The 21,787-nt window shown below is 31.9% G+C and overlaps 2 non-coding genes across 2 annotated transcripts; one reads left to right on the top strand and one right to left on the bottom strand.

Annotated features, from left to right (window-relative positions):
- Positions 1-14,007: 14,007 nt before the first annotated feature.
- Positions 14,008-14,089, bottom strand: TRNAS-CGA (transfer RNA serine (anticodon CGA)). Its single transcript has one exon. It is a non-coding gene; the product is annotated as a tRNA-Ser (tRNA).
- Positions 14,090-21,118: 7,029 nt separating this feature from the next.
- Positions 21,119-21,189, top strand: TRNAG-CCC (transfer RNA glycine (anticodon CCC)). The gene has a single exon. It is a non-coding gene; the product is annotated as a tRNA-Gly (tRNA).
- The last annotated feature ends 598 nt before the right edge of the window (positions 21,190-21,787 follow it).

Genomic DNA, 21,787 nt, shown 5'->3' with positions numbered 1-21,787 from the left:
GAATTATAAGCAGTGATGCTAATCGGTACCATTTTTCAACTGCCCCTTTTTTCGGAGTTGCCAATGTGAAGAGTCAGTTTTTTTCCGTAGCTGTAATCATTATTAATTAATTCGCGGGAAGTAAACTTATTTTTCTACTACTTGCAACATACAAGCTATTATTAATGTATAGGAAAACAGGTTGAACATTAGCATGTGTCCTATGTAATTCTTCCTTATGTCTTTTTATATTTACTTCTCCCTTTATCCTCTCATTACAGCTGCTTGTGACTGATTTAATGATCAACATGACAGCTAAGCTGTTCTTCTCCACAATAAAAAATTTTCAGAGGCATTTCCCATCCCAAGGGGACATCAAGTTTTTAGATTTATTCCCAATAGCCATCACAAAATCCTTTGAGCCTGGCCAAGAATCCATCCAGTTTTTCAAAGACTTTGGAGAGGTTAAAGTATGGGCAGTTAGTGTATTTTAATCTTTTTATAACTAGAAAGTAGTTCAATTGGAGACTCCAAAAGTCTTGTGTGCCCCGCAATTTCCTGATCCAATAGGAGTTGAGACATTTCCAAAATTTAGCGAATGATATCACGCTTAAGCCACCATATTTTATTAAAAATGGTGCATTTTTTGAGTTGATATATTTTTCTTCCTTAAGATTTTAAGGAAAGAAACTTCAATTATATTAATCACAGAAGCTATATTTGGACAGAATGGAGATAATTGTAACAAGTGGGTGATTTTGGGGCACAATGTACGTGTTCCACGCACTTATTCTATCCCATGTGCATAAATTTAGGTAGGCGCTTAAAGCTATTTTTATCACTGGTTATGAGTGTATCTCCTTATTGATACTTGAGGATCAACATTGTATTCATTACTGCCTATGAACTACGGAGTGGGACTTTTGTGTATTTTCACTCTTTCATAGCAGCTTGAAGCTAGTCCAATGAAACGTCATGCTGCTCTCCTCTGCCCCATTCTTCAAATTACCATTTTAATTTTCAGAGTTGTTTGTTTCAAAGATACTCACGAATTACAACCTTACTTTGGTATATGAATATTTTCAAAATGGCCCCACCTCTCCACGTTTCCAAATCCTATTTACACTACTTCTATATACCAAATGACCTAAAGTATAATATACATTTATGTATCTACAATAAAGCACCTGCTTTCATCCATGTCTTCATTCCTGCTGTAAAATATATGTTATTTATTTATTTTATTTTCAAAAAGAACATTTTATCTTTTAAATATTTCTTTTTTTTTTCCAACGTTATTATTATGTATAGACTTGTTATTATTATTATTGGTTTATATACCACATCCACCTTCCCTTAATATACAAAAACCACAGCGCCACAACCAATATATTTTCCCATTAAAGAAAAACACACACAGAAGAAAATATGAAAATATTTGTTTACAGATAAAAAATTATTAATCATTCTTATATCACCTTAATAATAAATATATATATATATTATAATTTGTCAATAACCGTGGATTTTGTTCCGAATCTTACATTAATGGTGATAAGTATGTACTTTAATTGGACTCTACAATACTTATCTAAGTATGCAGGGTGAGGCAGGAAAACGTGGACAGTTAATTAATATTTATTTTCTCATTACTTTGAACAAGGTTAGGTAACTATTTTTTGATATTCTGTTTACACCGTCTTTTTAAAACAACAAACTATACTAATCATTTTGTCATGTCATCATCATGAGCAAATAATAATCAAAAAAGGCAGCACATTTCATATTACCTTGATGATGGAGTTGATGTAGATTACGGACATTGTTAAGTGTTCTAGGTGCCTAGTTTTTAAGTCAGTCAAGAAGAAACAAAATGAAAAAGACCTCTCCAGATGTCAAGAAGCGGATGGCATAATTTAAAGAGGGATACGAATTCCTTGTTAAGTATGGAGACGAATATAAAGGAGGATTCAATTAAGTCGATGAATCGCCTCGCCAACGACTTCTCTGTGGCTCCTAGGACCACCAGGAAGGCTATAAAGCACAATTTGGTATTATTTTCTTTCGTATGGACCCCATACAGGGAGCATGAAAGCCAGGAGGCTCGAGAGGTACAATAAAATCCTCACATGGATCAAGGCAAATAGGTCAATTGTAAAAAAAATCTCGGACAAGAAGATTTTACAGTTGATCAATTCCAACAAAAGCTTGTGGAAACAAAAGAAGAGGTAAAAGGAATTTACCACACCAAATAACCAGCCCAAATAATGGTCCTCAGCGTTATGTCCTCTGATGGAAAGAAGATGCCTCCGTTCTTTTTCAAGGCTGGACAGAAAATTGGCCAGGGGGTCTACTATAAGGTGCTTAGGTACACCATCTTGCCAAAACTTTCCGGAGGGTAACTACGGGACGGCATCCCCTCTCACACGTCTACCAAGTGTCAAAAATTCTGCGGAGATAACATGGCTCAATTCTGGTCCAAAAAGATATGGGCCCCTTCTTTACCAGATTGGAACTCGCCTGGACTTTTGTAGGCGACGTGTAAAGGTTGAGATTGATTATGAAGGTATACATATCGAGAGAAAATAGTTTTGCAAAAACCTTGTCTACATGTTTTGTTAACATTATTTTTTTTTTTTTTTGCTTATTATTGAAAATGTAACATTATAATTGTAATTTCTAAATCCATCACTCGAGTCCTCGTTTTGCTACCCTACTCTGTCTAACTAGTGCATGATCTAATTAGGAAATCATGCAACTAATATAATCTGTAGAAAAAAGGTTTTTGTGAGCCATTACATGAATAAAAATATCTTGTTTTTCTCGTGGATTACATTCATGGCTTAACAATTTCTTAAAAAAAACTCTGAGTTCACACAAATGCACTGAGCAAGAAAAATAAATGAAAATAAAACTTTGAAATATTTTCAGAATTTTCATATTGTATTTGTTGTTGGTAATGAAATATGAAGCTTAGAATTTAAAGAATTTGATAAATGTATCCAAAAGAATTTTTTTTTCCTTTAATTATACATATATTCCTCTTTTTCTTATTTTGAAAAATTGTTTAACTCCCTTTTTAATTAATTAATAAACACGTAGTTCAAAAGTATTTGTAAAAAAATTGTATAATATATGCAGAGATTGTCCCGTTATTCTATCTAGATATTTTTGCATTTTTTATGTAATATTATTTGAAAAGTTAGATATTTCTAAATCACGAATAATTTGATACTTTCTCACTTTATTTTTTTATACAGGGGTACAAAAAATCTTTTACATTCTATCGATGACACAACATAGCAGTCAAACAATTTCGACAATAACAAAAAAAATATATAACACCAAATATGACAAGGCGTTACCTCACGAACAAAAAATAAGTACAATGTATTTGCTGTCAGCTGTCGATGTTTCTGCAATTCCCCTCCCCTCATCAGCGTTCTGAAGATTGATTGGCTGAATTATAATGAGCTCTTGTTACGTTCTAAACAATACTAAAACAAATATTGAATTATAGTTTCCTAGTTGGGGAAGAACTGGCCCAGAATTGGCTAACTACAAATTATAAGAACCTTTATAATTGTGATCTTTCATAATGAAAAGTTGCATGATACTGTATAGACTAGAAAAGTCACTCAGTAGATAGCAAAATCTCCGCCTAAAATCAAATTGTTTATTTATCTAAATTTATTCCAAAGTTAAGGTCGAGAATGCTTTTTTACGTTTTGTGTGACATTGACCTTAGACCTTGACCTCTCAAAATAAAATACTCTCTTACTGTGATCATATACAAACATTGTGTCACGAATTGTCTTGTAAAAAAAAGTCATTCAAAATATTACGTCATTTGTTTAAAAAAACCATAAAAATGATTGACGGTTCCTGACCATTTTAAAAATGAAATAAAAATTTAAATGCAACAAAAAAAAACGCCATTTGATGAAATACTTATTAAAAAAGCTCATTCCTTAATTTTGTATTAGAAAAAAGGTCATTTGAAAGAAAAGAAGTCCGAAGATTTATCTTTGCCGCTGAAGCATATAACCAGGTCATGACATCATCTTTGATTTTCCTAGCTATAATTGAGCGTCCTCTGACCTAGAATTAAAAGTTATAATTTTCTTTGAAATGTGTACATTATACATTCAGAATACGTGTTATTTTTTGTAGGATTTTTGAGGGGGATGTTTCAATATTTTTTTTAAATTTCCCGAATCTAATATGAAATTACTTTATAAAATAAAAATAAAGATAAGGGCTTTATTGAATAAATGGTTAATTTTTTTAGTCACCTTTTTCGGGAAAATTTCAAGTATTTTGGGTCCTTTTTTCTAAATTGTGTCCATATTTAGATTAATAACGTTCTTTTAATAAGTCTTTTTATAGAAAAAGGTATAACTTTATTTGTTCAAAAGACCATCATTTCAACTTATTTCAAGTACTGCAATGTAAGCTAAAGTTTTAAGAGTTGCCCAACAAAAGGCTGGATAATTGTTGTCAGCAAATGATCCCATAATGATTTCAATCAGATATGTGCCACCCATACTTGCTACTAAGGACTATTATTCAAAGGAAATGTATAGATTTGTGGACATTAATGATCTGATCAGGGGATTAATAATTATCCCTTCCAGACGAAAAATACTATTCAATCAAAAAAAGATATTTAATCGCTTCTTTCAAAATTATCTTAGCTACTGTCCTTTCTAAGGTTACCAATCAAAGTAACAAACTATTAGTGATGGAAATAAATGCAGAACGTGCTCCAACAAAGCGAAAAATCTATACATAATCAAAGAATTCCGAATGACATCCTATTTTCCCAAAATATAAGTATAATACTCCAAATTGCCCCTTACCGTAGCCTCGGATCTGTGATTATATACGATCTCATACATATACTTATAATGACTAAAGCTTAAATATGATAAGCGTGTAAAAAGAAGAAAAACGCACAGTTTTCCATGTATACATAAGTGGAATGCCAGATGTGTCTGGTATTTTGCTTTTAACAACAAAAAATCCTACAGTTAATAAGCGTAACTTGAACCATAGAATTAAATTTTTTCCGGGAAGGATTTTGGTTCATCCATTTCCCCTCTAACATTCCCTAATATGTATGTGTGTAATAAACATTTTTTTACACTCACAATATTTTATTTTATTCACTCTCTGCTTCTCTTCCTTGAAATTAAATTAATCGCATAAATAAATAAAAATAACAACAATGTAATATTATGTTAGTGACAGTTTGCTGGAAGTGCAAAACTTTCAAAAACTTTTTTTTTTCGTTTTATATTATATTTCTCTTGTTATTTATTTATTTTCAAACCGGCCACAGTTTTATTTTTAGGGTATTGAAGTACAGTATTCAGGGGCGTCCACAGAATTATATACATATATATATATATGCAAAGGGGAGAGGGGGGTGGGGGGTAAAGATTGGGTTTTTTTTTTTTAATTTTTAGGAATAAAATATAAACTTTTTTGAAAACAAACTTTTAAAATTAATTTTGTTGGAAACCATTTTTGAAATTAAATTTAAATTTTTTGGAAAAAAATAACAAAATTTCACAGCTATTCACTAAAAATTTGAAATATTAATTTTTTTGAAAAATATTTTCAAAATCATAGCTACCCACACAAAAGTAATTTTTCTGGAAGTTTATTTAAATATCATCAGCTCTTCACAAAAATAAAATTTTTAAAAATTCAATTGTAAATTTTAAATTTTTTACCAAAAAGATTTCAAATTTTAAATTTTTGAAAAATAATATCAAAAATTAAATTATTTAGTAAAAAAATTTCAAAAACCCACAGTTATTCAAAAAAAGTTAATTTTTTTTTAAAAACCCCACTTCCACACAGAAAATAAAAAAAAATTATTTTATTTTTTAGAATTAGATTACAAATATTAAATTTATTACCAAAAATTTCAAAAATTCACAACTATTCACAAAAAAAGATATATTTTGAAAAAATGAAAAAAAATTCCAAATATTAAATGTTCTAGTAAAATACAAAAACTCCAGAAGTTGGGGAGGGCTACAATTCCTCCAGCCAACCCCTTGCATTCATTTGGTTCTCCTGTTTTCCCTTCACAAGAAATCGCTCAACAAAAACTCACTTAGGACCCAACCAAAAAAAAAATCGGTGCTGGACCGAGTTCTCAACGCTAATATTTACATTAATAAAGCAATGTTTGTCTGTCTCTCTGTGGTCGACGCCTAATAACTCCGAGTTAAGTGTGATTACGCCCTCTAGTTTATAATGTAATTAACAAAAAAACCAAAAACCAAGTGTCATTTTTTTTATTGTTGTAATGTTGCTCTTGTGAAGGAAATTTTCACTTTGACTTGCTATACGTTTTTAAGTAATTTTAAATATTTTTTTTCTTCTTTTAGAAACTTGTCACTTTTGACACCTTTTCTTTTTTGAACTCGTACAACATACATATTATATCTTAAAGTATGTTTTCTTCCTTTCAAGAATTATCTTTAAAGAAAAAAAGATTGAGTTTAGAGGGAAGTAAGTCTCTGAAGAAAAAACATTGCTTACTCATAAATTGAAAACTATTCACGTGTTCTGTCGGTCCTCATTTAGAGCTGAAGTCCCGTCCACTTTAGTCTTTGCCCCGTCCAGTTTAGTCCTACATAACATTCCTATTAAATTTATTTACATGTGGTGCCTGCAGGATTTTTTTGTGGGGGAGGGGGGTTATGGAAGACATAGGTATGAATTTTTTTTTGGGAAAAAAATTGAAAAATTAAAATTTTTTGGAAAAAATTTGAAAAAAAGTACAAAAGTTAAATTTTATGTTTTAAATTTTTTGCTACAACATTTCAAATATTAAATTTGTTTTCAAAAAGCTTCAAAAATCCTCAGCTACTGTCAAAAATTAACATTTTTAGAAAAAAAGAATCAAATATTATATTTTCTTGTAAAAAGCAAAAATCCTTCATTTGAAAAAGGCTACAGCCTATGTAGCCTAAAATCCTTTATCTATTGGGCATGTTTAAAAAATAAAAAAATCAACATAGTAACCCATACAATATGAAGAATGTTTTGGAAGAGATCAGCTATAATCAGCATTGAAAATGGAGGAGGGGGGAAGAGAATACACAAAGGCATTGGCAATTACTCCGATGTTGATCCCCAATTATACTCTGAATCCAGTAAGGACATAGAATTAAAACTCCACTTCAACCCCTGAGGGTTAAGCTCCCTAGCTTCTGAGCACACACGAATATTTAATCAGGTTTTGAATGTTATTCAATCTATTTAGGAAGGAATGTTCGCTACTAAGGAGTTAGATAATAATAACCACCTGCTCCGGAGACGAAGAAAATCCCTTCTTCAGATTACTAATCCAAAAAAAAACAAAAAACGATCCAGATAAAAAGGTCACAGGATTTACATAACTAATGATGAAATGAGACGTCTATCTGAAGCGCCCTGTATTCTGTTCATGTGAGTGTAATCAAAATCTCAGTTATTTGCATAAGATAGATAGAGTTGCTTCGTTTCTAGAGAGTAGATGGTGTGGGAACTCTAACAAAGTAAACATGGATTTCCAATCAAAAGATAAAGAGTTGAATGTGGTGTTAACGAATTTGATATTTATTTATGTATTCCTTTTGTGGGGATTGTAAATTGAAAGGAACTACTCGAGTGGAACTTGGAAGCCTTACAATAGCCAAAAGAATAGGTTATACGTCATAAAATGATGCATTCATGACACAATATGTGTACGTGTACATACTTACATTGATCTTTATTCTCGCTTTTCATTCCTCCTCTCCAATAAATGCATCATAATATTTAAATTTCAAATTGTATTTAAATATATTTTGTGGTGCTTTTTTCATTCTTACATCAAATATTTGAAAGGAGTACACATATTGTGCAAAAATATACAAGTGCAAACCAAATAATGTTCCATTAAGGTTTAAAGTGCACTTTCAATTTATTGTCTAACATTATTTGCAAGAGTTGTATGTACAATAGTAGACTGTTCCGTTTTCCGGAATATACTTTTTTTTCTAAATGTTCATTTAATTGGTCAGATAGAGTCTCACTAATTAAAGTATAAATAAACATTTGCGTACCTCAATTACTCCATTGAACCTAAAAAATGTCTTTGAAGTCCGTATATATAATCTAAATTTATTTCTCTATGAGCGACCGTGAATGAAACATATGCACGCTAAGTTCATCAAAATAACTTCTCCTGAACTCCTTGTCCACGGAACAATACGTTTGTCAACCAGCCAAAATGTTTTCTTTGTTAGGGCATGGAGTATTTAACATCTGGATAGACACAAGCCAGGCAATCTCATTTTTAAAACTTTTAAAATAAATAAGAATTAATTCTTCTATTAAATAACAATTGTAGAAAATAATAATTAATTCTTGTTAAAAGGTGATGAATCATGAACGCAGAGATAAAAACTTATCCGATCGTTTATTGAAAACACCTCATTTGTGATTTAAGTAAATAATCATAGAATTGCGGATCGTCAGGTTAAAGATTTTGTCGGGAAATTTCATTTTTTGGTGGTGAAACTTGAAAGAGTCCTCCAGAAGCAAATATCACATATGATTCAATTCTATTGAAGAAAGAGATTGTTTTTTATACAAGATTTCCTTTTATTCCTTTCAGATCTTGCCGAATTGCAGATTGCCTTTTTTAGTAAGAATGGAGAAAGGACCACTTATTAAACCACATCGAAGGAAGACATTTTTGAAGGAATATCCTTAACATAGTTATGAGATTGTCAGTTCCTTCGTAGTTAATAATAATTTTTTCTTGTATTGGATAAGAGTGAGTGTCTCTTGATGAACCTGTTTTCATTTATATATGACTTCACATCAAGTAATTCTTATCTCATCTCTTGTGTTTAGATTTGATCTCCCTTTTCTAATTCAATAAAAGTGTAGAAAATCGTGTTTCTGATTTGATAACTTAGATGATTAAATGTTTGTGTTTCATTTTTGAAGAGTTTTTTATCAAGTAGGCCTAATATTTAGACGATATTTGCTTGAATATGTACCTTTGGTATACAGAACCTAAGTGTGGATTGTACAACATGTGAAGCATGAATTACTCCATCTTTTACTTATTTTAATGCAACAAATCGTTATTATCGCCTCTATTCAAACTGAAGACACGGCAACTAATGAAGGTGGGTTGATATTTATTTCATTTTAAATTGATTCTGATCATTTATTGTGGCAGCAACTTTTACTTCCAAATATTTATATATTTGGAAGTACATTTAGATATGAATGCTATGAATATTTAATTGAATGAATACCTCATGATTATATTAATCACTTGATATAGAGCAATTCAACTATAGAGTAATTCAACTATCAACTAACAAAAAAAGTAATTTCTTGTTCAGTTCAAGAGTTATTATTTTTATTTGACAATCCCATCATGTATTGCCAGGAAACAAATGATATTTTTTCATAGGAAATTAATTGTTCTAGATCAGAAATGGTTTGATTGATGCTGTTTATTCTAATTATTGTATAATGTTACATAACGTTCTCATACTTTGTCTTCAAAAAAGCAAGTAAATTTAAAACATCGCTACATGTATTTATTGGGTCTGCCACCACGAATGACTTATTTCATTGTTTAAAATCTTATTTGTAGTATTCTACATTTGATATTTCAAGTCTCCTTGAATACTTACTCTAAATCCAATAACTGGACAACCTAAAATGAATTAAAACTAGTTATCAATCATTAATTAAATAAAAATATCGTTATTAAATCAAAAAATAATCAATTATCTTCTCAAAAAGAGCGTTATCATTTCAATAATATTGTGTGTTGTGCAAAATACTTTAATCTGATTATGTTCTGTACATAAATTGATCTTCATCTTCCATTCTATTTACTATTATTTTTGATATCTAATTTTTGTTTGAACTCCAACAAAAGTTTGAAATATCATCTTCTCTTAAGAACTTTTTCACCCTTAATTCTACTTCATCCTTTTTCCGTTTACACCAGTGGTTCTTAACCTTATTGGAGGTGCTGAAGCCTTGCAAGCTTTATCGGTGCATTCACCAAACCCCTTCATGATTGGAAAAAGACCTTAAGAAAATAAGAATTTATTTTATTAGAGTACAAAAATTAATCATGAGTCATTTGCAAACAAAAACTGTGTTCAAAGAACAAAACCAACAAAACGTGAATTTTTATACAAAAACCTAACGAAATGAATATTTGCTCCAAATCCATATGTTTTTTTGCTGTAGCCTATCATACACAGGTTCAGAATTGCGTGGCTGCGCCTTGGCAAGTAGCACACTCATATCGTTTTCCCAACAGAGTCAGTTCCTTTTCTTCGACAATCTTGAAAAGGATTTCTCACGAAGATACGTTGTTACAAACGATATGAGTATCTTCAAGGCTTTCTTTGCAATAAGAGTGTATAGTACGATTTGGTGACATCAAAACATTGACAGTGTTGTTGTTCTGAAGAGTTTCTGTTGAAGCTGGCTTTACTGAAGTTCATTAGTTTCTTAGAGATATTTATTGTCAACGTCTGCTGCCGCAACACTAAACGTAAAAGATAACAGTGCTGGATATGAACCTGTGGAGAAGGGAAGTATCACTCGAGAGACTTTGCAAGCTCTTGTGAGTGCATTGCAATTGCTTGCTTCAGCTCTTCAGATACAAAAATGTCTCCAATTCTAGCCACGTCTTCGATCTTACTAACAATGTTGTCCAATAGGGCAAAGTTTGTGAAGTTCATCGCTCCTATAAAAGTTTTTTTTTTTTTTAAATGCCTCCAATTTTGTTTAGGCTTCAATGATGTTGACTCCACTGCATCTGTCAATTGAGAAACTTTTATGAACTCAGAGCGGGTCCACCCCCGTTGTTTGTTTTTTATCTAGGCATCCCTCGGTGTGAGTAACACAACTCAATACACTCGCACTGAAAAAGCAGATCGCTCCGGTCGACAGTTGCGTCAGAGGATACAGAAGGCTTGCCAAACCACTGAGAGTGTATCATCAAGCCCCTGGTTTGGAACCACTGGTTTACACTTCACCTGAGCCATTGATATTATACTGGTCCTTTGTTTAATTGTTACTTTTGTTTTTAATCTTAAAGATAGTATACCACATTTCCTTAGGATACTTTTTTTTAGTTCTCTATTTTTTGTATAGTGTCTGTTTCAAAATCTTCATTTTTAATATGCAGAGAAAAACAACTTTTTTAAGCTATCAACGGATTTACCATCTATATCAACAATAATAATTGTATAATAACACTCATTAAATATCACTGAAATAAATGTATAGTATTTTTTACCAGGTGGAGAAAATTGCCATGTAGGAAAATTGCCAGTTTGGAAAATTGCTCTTATTTTGTTCAAACTTCATGATGAATAATAGCACATAATAAATTACCTTCAAGTGTGAGTAATATTATTGCAATATAGGAGTACAGAGGAGGAATAAATAGCTTGGAGCCCCTTAAAATATGGTTGAATAACCTCTTCCCTCGGATTGGTCTGGGGGTAGTGTGGGATTCTTAAGACCCACCAAGGACCCCCTCTAATAAAACAAAAAAAACTTGTTCAAAGCCCTTGGGTTGCTCGGGGTATTTAGGGATACCACTGGATCCTTAAAAACCGACGCCAATTCAAAACTCCATAGCTATTTACAAAGTATTAAAATTTTTGGGGAAAAAATTCAAAAATCCACACCTGTTCAAAGAAAATTAAGTTTTTGGGAAAACAAAAATACAAAACTCCAGAGTTATTTACAAAGTATTAAAGTTTTTGGGGAAAAAAGTTCAAAAAAATCCTTAGCTATTCTCAAAAAGTTAAATTAAAAAAAAAACCTGAACAGTGTATTTTCTAAAACTGTATTTACTATAATTATATTCTTGAAGAGATAATATTTAAGTATAAAGTCTAATCACAAGGTGGTGTGCTCATGAATCATGGAGAATAACAAAAGATGCTGTATATGAAGTTGTTAGGATAAACCCCTCCTGGAATTAAAGTAGAATTGAGGATCAAGAACGGCGTAATTTCTGCCTTTTGTCCTTGCTTGATACGGAGAGGACTTGAGTGTATTTCCTTCCTCTCATTGCCACAAATATAATAGAACGTTTTGACAGCTAAACTGATCCCCTCTAAAACAGTGGTTCTCTAATGGGGTACTTGAGATTTTGAAAGAATATTATACATGTCTTACATAACTCAGAGGCGTCTGCATGGAGTGGGCTGGAGGGGCTTTAGCTCCATCAAATTAAGGATTTCTTGTTTTTTATTGGAAAGTTAAATGTTTGATTTCTTTTCTTTTTCAAAAATTTAATTTAATTTTCTGTGAATAACTACTCAACGTGTGCCTTAGATTATGAATAAGTTTTATTTACATGAGTTATAATAATTTTTGTAGCTGGAATCCGTACAAATTTTCTGACTCCTGACTCCGGCTTTTACTCCGCCAAAAAAGGCATTGACTACTACTTCAACTTTATACTTCAACACCGACTTCAACTCCGCAGCCCTGGTTACCAAGTTGATTTTTGATTTATTTTCTTTTTTTCGTAACAAAAATGCTTATGATTTACAATCATACTAATAACCATATTCGTTATACATGAAAGGAATATGACTCACTTCTTTCATCTCTCGATTCATTTCCCTAAGTAAAAGGTATACACTTCTATCCTATTAGTATGAAAACATTACTTCAAAAAATTAGAAAACGTAATCAACAAAAAATATTTTCTAACATAGGTGGAAATAAAGTATTTAAGCTTTCATAGACCGAAACCCCCATCTTATGAGAGTAGTACAGAACACTATGAAGACCATTGGAATAATTCATAGCACTTTGTTATGCAGGAATGATCTACAATCAATAGTTGAACGATAAATATCAAAAAATTATGTATTGAATGTTGTATAATTGTACATATTATTTCATTTCTCATGGAATGGCCAGTCAACAGTGGTACGAAAATAATTGATAAGAAATAATACGTACGTTCCACGATACATTTTCTAGAAGCAACGGATTTTACTCAAATTTTGGTATGTTGTACAATTGATTATAGTCTTACTCAGTGACGACAAATTGGATCAGTAAATCAATATATCTTGGATTTATGAGGTCTTATATATGAAGAAACTAGCATTTTGATGAATATTTGATTAGTGATGTATCATAAATAAAATTAATGATAGACAAGTATTATACATCATTGAAATGCTATCAGTTAGCTAAGCAAAGCTTTTCCAATAATGTTTAATCATTTTTGTAATGAAAATAATCGTTATCCCTGACCTTAATTATTTTTAAGTTTGTACTTTTTGAAATTTTAACTGTCTACAGTTGTTTTGTTTTTTTAAAGTGTAAAGTGGTAAAGTCATGTTAAAATGAGTAATGGTGGGATTTATAAAAATGAAAAAAATATATAATCTTAATAAGACATACGATCCTATTTTTCCTTCATTCTCCTTAGCTTCTTCGTTATTATTATTATTGCAAATAAGACAACATTTCTAGCACCCCCATTATGTTCTTAGCACTTTTCTTTTTTTCTCTTTAAAAAATTCCCAAGATTTATTTATTTATTTTAAAAAATAAACATGGGATTTCAGCACCAAATATTATCATTAATTCTATTTACATATCTTTTACCAGCTTCTTCTTCTTCTTTCAGTCTCATTTTTTCGTTTACCCTATGGGTGCGATGATGTCAAAAATTTACTACTACACGTTCTACAACAAAATTCTCCCTAAATAAATTAAAAATATATATATTGACAAAAAAATTTCTTATTTTTATTTCGTGTGATTCATTATACATACTGTCTCATAAGTATATCATTATTTTTAGAAATGTAGACTGTCTATGAAAAAAAGAAAAATACAAATATGACGTATTGTGTCATTTTTCTTTCCTTCAGATATTTATATATACGCTAGTATCATATTAACATTGAAAGTATATTTTACCTATTTAAAAAATTATAAAAAATTCGCAGTTGGCAGGATTCGAACCTGCGCGGGCAGAGCCCATCTGATTTCGAGTCAGACGCCATAACCACTCGGCCACAACTGCGTTGGGAAAATTATCATCCCTTAAAATCTATTTATTAGACGTACAAAAAAATATTTTTTATTATATTGAATTACTTCTTTTTAAATGATTGTTGTATAAGTATAGACCGAAAACATATTTTTGTATGATCATTTTTTATTTAATTTAAAATAGTTGGAGTTTTTTCTTTTCAAAAAACCGGACCGGTACCATCTTTATGTACGATTCCGATATCGATTATTTATTATGTATAAAGGAATTTCATAAACAAATAACAAAAGTGAGTATTAGTATTAATTTGTTAAATATTTAAAGTCATCTAATTTCAACTGCCACAATGCTAAAAAATAAATATTTGCAAACCTAACAATATGTTGGTTTCTATTGTTTGACTGGTTCGGCCCATATGTGATCAAATGGTCCTGAACTGTCTCCAGTTCCTATCTGAGTTGAATATGCTTGCCCTAGGAATTGAAATTATGGTCAAAACAATGATCAAGTCTGGATTTTATGTCTTTTTTAATGTACTAAGGACGAATACTGACGACTTGAACTTGACTCAGAAAATATGGCCTTGTCTTCAGTTCTGTTATAAACAATTTTATTCAACAAACATACAAAAATGAAATATTTAGTAAAAAATTACTTAATGCTTTCAGAGTTAACCACTGAACCCAATTCTTACCATGAAGGACTTCTTGAAAGATTCATGATATATTTCAAATGTATAAGGCAATAAAAATGTGGTAATTTCTAAATTCTTACTCTAAAGTAAATTTTCTGTACAAGCCATCAAATTTGTATAATCTTTCTATGTACTTTCCCCGCCCCCTCCCCCATTCTTTTTTTTTTTTTTTTAACTTCTCATCCGGATGTCGTCTAGTGCAGCCATTTTATTGATTTTTACCATCAATTTTGTCTCAAAAATAAGCTCAAATAAGTCATATTATCCATATACATAATTATCGGTGAAATCGGCGTTATTGAGTTATTCTTGCCCATTTCAATGCATCGGTACACCACTAATTTATACAGTTGAGCCCAAAACTATTCGTACCACTACAAAAATACCAAGAAAACATTCTTAGATATTCATGTTGGATCTACAAACTCATTTAGAATATTCCTAGTCAATCAAAAACTACTTTTAACTTTAAAAAAAAAATATCTTAATTATTTCATTTTTCGGAGTAAATTAACAAAATATCATTTATAGCGTTTCATAATTATTCAAAAACAAGGATCAAAATGACTGAATACTTTGTAATATGGTCTCTGGCTTTCTTCAAATATTGAATACGCTTGAGATAGGTCCTTAACAGATTGAGACAAACACTTGGATCGATTTTTGCCCATTCTTCTTAACAAAATCTCCAAAAGCCATCGATATTTGTTCAATGTCTTTTCCACACTGCTTTTTTCAATGTAGTCCATATACAGGGTGTCCACGATAAATTGGAACAATCTTAAAATTCAACCTGCTTGATAAAAATGGAATTTGGAGTGTATTTGTTGATATGAAAAACTTAGACATGATATTAAACAATAAATTTATTCAACATGTCCTCCCTCAGCAGCCACCATCTTCTCCATCCTGTCCCTAAAGGATTTGCATGCCCTGATGACTTCTGCGAATCGACAGCATTCCACTCCCTCGTAATGGAGCCCTTCAAGGCGGCGATGCTCTTGTGGCTGACCTCGTACACCTCCCTCTCCAACTTCCCCTACCAGTAGTAATCACACAGATTGAGGTCGGGTGAGTTGGAGGGCCAGGTGTTGCAATCCCAGAAAGTGATGTCGTGGGAGTTGAAGAGGTTAGTGGTCCTCATGGCGATGTGTGCGGGCGCAGAGTCTTGTTGGAATATGAACTCCCTCCCAGCGGCCGTATCCTTCATCCAGGGAATGACGAACTCCTCCCTGACTTTGCAGTACCTTATCACGTTAACCCTTTCCTTGGGATTGAAGAAAAAAGGAGGCATCACCTCACCGGTACTGCAGATGACACCCAGGGTCATCACGGAGGCCGGGAACTTTGTGGTGAAGACCGCAGGGACCTTTTCTCTCTCCTTGACAAGCCACCTGTAATTTTGGACGTTGTAGCTTCTGTCGACAGTCCAGTTCTTCTCGTCGGAGAAGAAGATGATTCTTCCTCCATGGCTCTTCAGGTAATTGAGGAGACGCTTACCGTTGGTCAGCCTGGTGGCCTTCATGGATGCTGTGAGGATGTGTTGTTGGGCCATTTGGTATGACCTGTATCCGAGGTCCTCATTCGCAGCCTTGGAGACCAGCTGCTTGCTCACTCCACGGTTCTTGGCCAACCTGGACAAGGAAGTCCCCGGCGAAGCCTTGATAGACTTCCAGAGGCCTTCAAGGATGCGGGGAGTGCGGATTCGGTCACTTCTCATGTTGTGGGCCTTGCAGCAGACCTTCTCCTCAACCGCCCAGGCATTGAAGACATGGTACATCGTGGTCTTGGGGTAGTTAAGAAGCTTGTAGATAGCAGAGGGCTTGTGTCCCGTGCGAGCCTATTCGAGGATGGCGTCTCTCCTTGCTTGTTCCATGATGACTATTGTTTGTTGTCAAAACAATTGTGGTTGAAGTTATAGTGTATTGTTCACGCAACCTTTTATATTTGTATGATTTAACCCCGAATATCCACATTATGGATCTGGATGAAGTTTAAAGTAGTTCCAATTTGTCGTGGACACCCTGTATTCTCAATAGGGTTAACGTCAGGATTTTAGGCTGACCAGTCTATGATCCTAACCTTACGCCTATTGAACGATTTTTGAACTTTTTTGGATGTGTGCTTTGGGTCTTGCTGGAACCACCAATTTCTCCAGTTCCATTGGTAGCAAAACAAGCCTGATCATGATACTTCCACGACGGTATTTTACTGTTGGAATAGTGTTTTTGGGGTTGAAGGCTTGTCACTTCGGTCGCCAAATGTGCTGTTGCTGGTTGTAGCCAAACAACTTCACCTTTGGCTCATCTGTCAACAGCACAGTGCGCCAGAAGTTGAGTCGGGATAGTTGGAATACTTCAGCCGGGCATTCTGTGCCTACTCTGGAGGAGTTGAGCCTTCTTAGTACAAAACCCACTGGAGGAGTTGAGTCTTTCTTAGTACAAAACCCCGGAATCTATTCTGTTGCGAAACCCTTTGTACTGTTGATCGTCCAACCAAAGTTCCAGTTGCCTTAAGCCCCTGCTGGATTATATTTGAGTGTTGCTGTTGGATTCTTGAGAACCTCTCAGACTACATACCTCACTTGTGTTGAGCTCACTTGGACTTACTACCATGTCGATGAAGACTCCTGACATGGCCTGTTCTAATAAATTTGGTGATGATTCTTTGGATAGAGGATTTTGGAATGGAAAGCTTGATGGAAATGTCTTTGTAGCTGTCATCTTGGTTATGGCAATGAACTAGAAGCTGGCAGATGTCCTCCCTGTACTCCTTGATCTTGGTCATGAAATTTGTTCATCCCTCTTTTATACCTCATAAGATAGTTCAAGGAAATTATTTATCTCTCGAGTACTTTATAGAAGTCTCTTAATCTTTCTAGACTTCATCATGATAAAAAAACCAGAAAATGTTTTTTTTTATTTTACCTTTTTGGAGGTGTATGAACATTTTTGAAAGAAGCAAAAACTGTTTTCGAGGAATAAAAAAATATTTTATATAAGAAGTTGATATTTTTAGTCAATAAATAGAAATTATTATCCAACAAATTATAAAAGAATATTAAAAACAATTGTGAAAGATTTTGGAATTAGATATGGCAAATATTGAAAGGGTACGTATACTTTTGGCCTCAACTGTATACCCTAGTCATAATTTTTGTATAAATAGTTGGAATGAAGAAAATTGAGTTATATATATTCGTATGGAAGGAAAATAAATAAAGAAACTCTTCATATAGATAAATACAAGTATTATAGATGATGTGATAATAAAATCAATTTAGTCTCGATCTTTAAAAAATGATTCAGGAACAAATTCTGAGATTGACAAGTTTACCCGATGCGCTACCCAGAATAACATTAACTAACTAAAACGATAAAGTAACAAACTGATAAAGTAGTGCAAGGAAAAAATAGATATTTATGTTGTAAAAAGTACTATTATTTTGTTTCATTGAATTTAATTCTTAAATATAACGGTTAAAATTTATCAAAAAAATACATTTTAAAAAATGTAGGATACCTTTTTACGAAAAAAATTTAGAGAGGCAACGGGATTTGAACCCGTGACTTTACGCATTTGAGCGAACACTCTACCACTGAGTTATGCCCCGAGATGATAAATAAAAGGGTTTTTTAAGTTTATAAACTTAATAACGATAAAAAATATTCAAATAAAATACAGTTTTTTGGCCTATTTGTCTGTTCATCTGGGTATCACAGCCAATAAGCGGCTTCTAATATCTATAAACCTTTGTTTATACGTTTTTTTACTTAGACTAAAAAAATAAAGTGCCAATTTTGATGACCTTAACCTTGGTGACTTATTTATTTTGAGGAAAAAGATGTATATAGTGAAGTTTTGTAAAATAAATCAAAAATTATATCAAATAAAAAATATTGGAATAAAAATTGACTAGAAAAAAAATGACCTCGAATGCTGTTTTAGGCTGAGAACAAGAACGGGGTTTTTAAGTTAATAATTAATATTGTAAAGGAGCACAATATCTAATATTTAATGATTTTACAACAAGTCAAGAGCCTTCATTTGTAATTCTTAAAGTTGGTAGGAATACTGGAGCTATTGTCTTGCCTAAAAAATTACTTGGAAAAACCTCTTTCCCTTTACATGTAGGTAGCATATTCAGAAATTAATATTGGGACTATTTTGCATGAGTGTTTGGGCGGCACATCATCTCCTGAAGTTTCATTATTTAAAAGATTCCAAGATAATTGGCAATCGATCAATAAAACGAAGTTTGAATACGGAACTGCAGATAAAGACCTGCCTAGGATTGTGGAAGATATACGACAAGGCACCATTGACATTAGTAAGAAACATTTCGAAAATAAATTTCTAAGGGACAATAATAAGTAATTCTTAGATCTAGTCATAATATTTCTTGGTACTGCTCCTAAGAAAGGAGTTAAATTTATAATACCTGGTGTAATGCACCCATTGGCTATCAAAAAAATTGATGTAGCCTTAATATCTTTACCTTTAAATCTGAATTTTAAATGTATCCTAGAGAAGAACGAGAATTGGGGGATAGCTGTGTTTTTATAGTAAGAATATGTATAAAAGTTTTGATCAATGCATAAAAGTGCTCAGCACACTCCTTACAATGACCTTAGTTTAATGAAGTCATTAATAAAATACTCAACCATTAATAGTCAAATTTCCAAGTCAACATCATGCAAACTTTTCAGATATTTATGGTACTTATGGGAGGAACTCGTAGGACTCGCATTTTTTGATGGTCCAGTTAGTTTGTCATGCAATAGACTGAAGCTGAACTCTTTAAATGTAAATAATAGAGAACATATGAGAAATATAACCAATAAAGTTTCGAAGAATTATTACTCATAAGCCAATATTTTTTTATTCAAATATGATACTTCCTTATGTATTTTAAGCATCTGATCCTGCATCATGGAATGATAGAGATAATTTCAAGCAGACATGATAAATAATTGGGTCTCTCAATATTATTAATAATCTTTGCCAAAAGTGGAGTTGGGCTCCTAAAATAATTTGGTGGCTTGCTTAAGAATGACGAATAGCAGCTGCAATTTCTTCTACAAGTAGTTGAAGACCATAGAAGATTTTATCCTGACCCAAAGAAGAAAAGTTTAATAAATATACAAAAGTTTTTCTTACATATAATGCTAAAAAAATTGATTGAATTGGACATCATTATGTAAATATAAAAACAAAACCACTTTAATATATATCAAATGAATACTTTTGATTTGTTATTAAATCTTTAAATATAAGACAATAAACTACATAGCAATATTATATATTGACTAAAAAAAATATATTTCTATTGTTAAACACGTCCTTGTTCTCGGCCTCAAATGACCTAGGAGGTCATTTTTTTTTATAAAATTATCTCTTACTAAATTTTCATTGCATTTTTTATTTATTTAGAATTTTGCTTTGATTTATTTTATAAAACTTGACAATGTTATTGTTTTTGTTTTTAAAAAAAAGATCATAAAATGCCATAAAGGCTAAGGTAATCAAAATTTGCACCTTTATTTGTTAATGAAAGTAAAAAAAAGTCTTGCAAATTTTTTGTAGATATCAGTAGCCACTCATTGGATGTGATACGCAGATGAAACAAAAAATGGGCAGAATATTTGGAGGGTTCCGAATTCTGGCTAGGTACGGCTTGAATCAAAAGTTTTCTTAGTAACTGATCCCTAAGAAATATATTCAAATGTGGTTTTATTATGTTTCCGGGGCCAGTTTTGATACTTTCGGACTTGGTTGCTCTATATTTACAACGAGAACCTGGTGCAATGCATATTTTCCCCATGATTATATACTAAAATAGACCAAACACTCTATTTTAAATTAAAATATCACGCCTCCTTCTTAATACTGTGTTACTCATAATAATTTAATTTTTATATATTGTTACTTGGATTTTGAATTTCTTTAAGTCATTGAGGGATGAGAGGTTATGAGAGCCTTCTTATCTTAGTTGTTAAGATATTATTGGCTGTACATATAAAAATGTCCTTGGTTTTAATTATATATAAACCAAATAGGAACAACTAAATCATATTAATTTACAGCGCTATAAACATTTAACACGGCCTATAACTAAAGTACTTTATACTCCAAAAAAAGTTCAACAAACAGTGAATTTTGGTAAATTATAAAATAATAATTAATTCTCAAAAATTGTGATAATAATTGTATACGTAAATTGCTATAAAATTACACTATTTAGTATAAATACTTGTGCTATGTAATAAATATTATTCATAATGTATTTAGAAAATACATGAAAGTATTGTACGGAAAATAAAGTAAATGCGTAAAATTTGTATTGTTTGCTCACATATTATCAAGCGCCGTTGGTGTAGTGGTATCATGTAAGATTCCCATTCTTACGTCCCGGGTTCGATTCCCGGACGGCGCAATCACGTTTTTTGGTAGTTGCCGAGCTTGACAAATACATTTTATGGAAATGACGTAATGACGAAATTTTAAACTGTTTTGTGTTATATACTCCAATTATACCTATATAATTTTTTTACAGAAAAGTATAACAATTCATAATCAGTAAAGATGAATTATGATTACTAATTAAGCAACTAGTCTTTGGATTATCTAGAATGGATAATTTTTGTAATGTTGAAAAAAATATTAGAGAATTCCTGTAAAACTTATAAACTCGTATATATAAAAGTCCCATCTTAATCGGCTCCTAGTTAGGGTGGTTGCTGTGCTGGATGTTGTGTGTGTTAGGAGGGGGGGGGGATGACATTTCCTACAGACGGAAAAATGGGATGTCATTCCGAAAATTTAGGTTAATTATGTGATGATGGGAATAACGGATTTTTTTTTTTTTCAAAATTAAAATTTCATTTTAAATGAGAGAGATTTTAGAAAAATAATGTTTTTACAAAAAAAAATGCATCATTGAATTATTAAGATATCTTCTTTTATAATTTCTGATGATTAGTTCAAAATGTTTTTACTTATTGGTAATTCCAAAAAAGTCTTTAAAATATGTA

The sequence above is a fragment of the Lepeophtheirus salmonis genome, chromosome 7 (assembly GCF_016086655.4).
Source record: "Lepeophtheirus salmonis chromosome 7, UVic_Lsal_1.4, whole genome shotgun sequence".
NCBI lineage: Eukaryota > Metazoa > Arthropoda > Copepoda > Siphonostomatoida > Caligidae > Lepeophtheirus > Lepeophtheirus salmonis.
The sequence above is the reverse complement of the archived record's forward strand: the minus strand, read 5'-3'. Positions and strand labels throughout refer to the sequence as shown.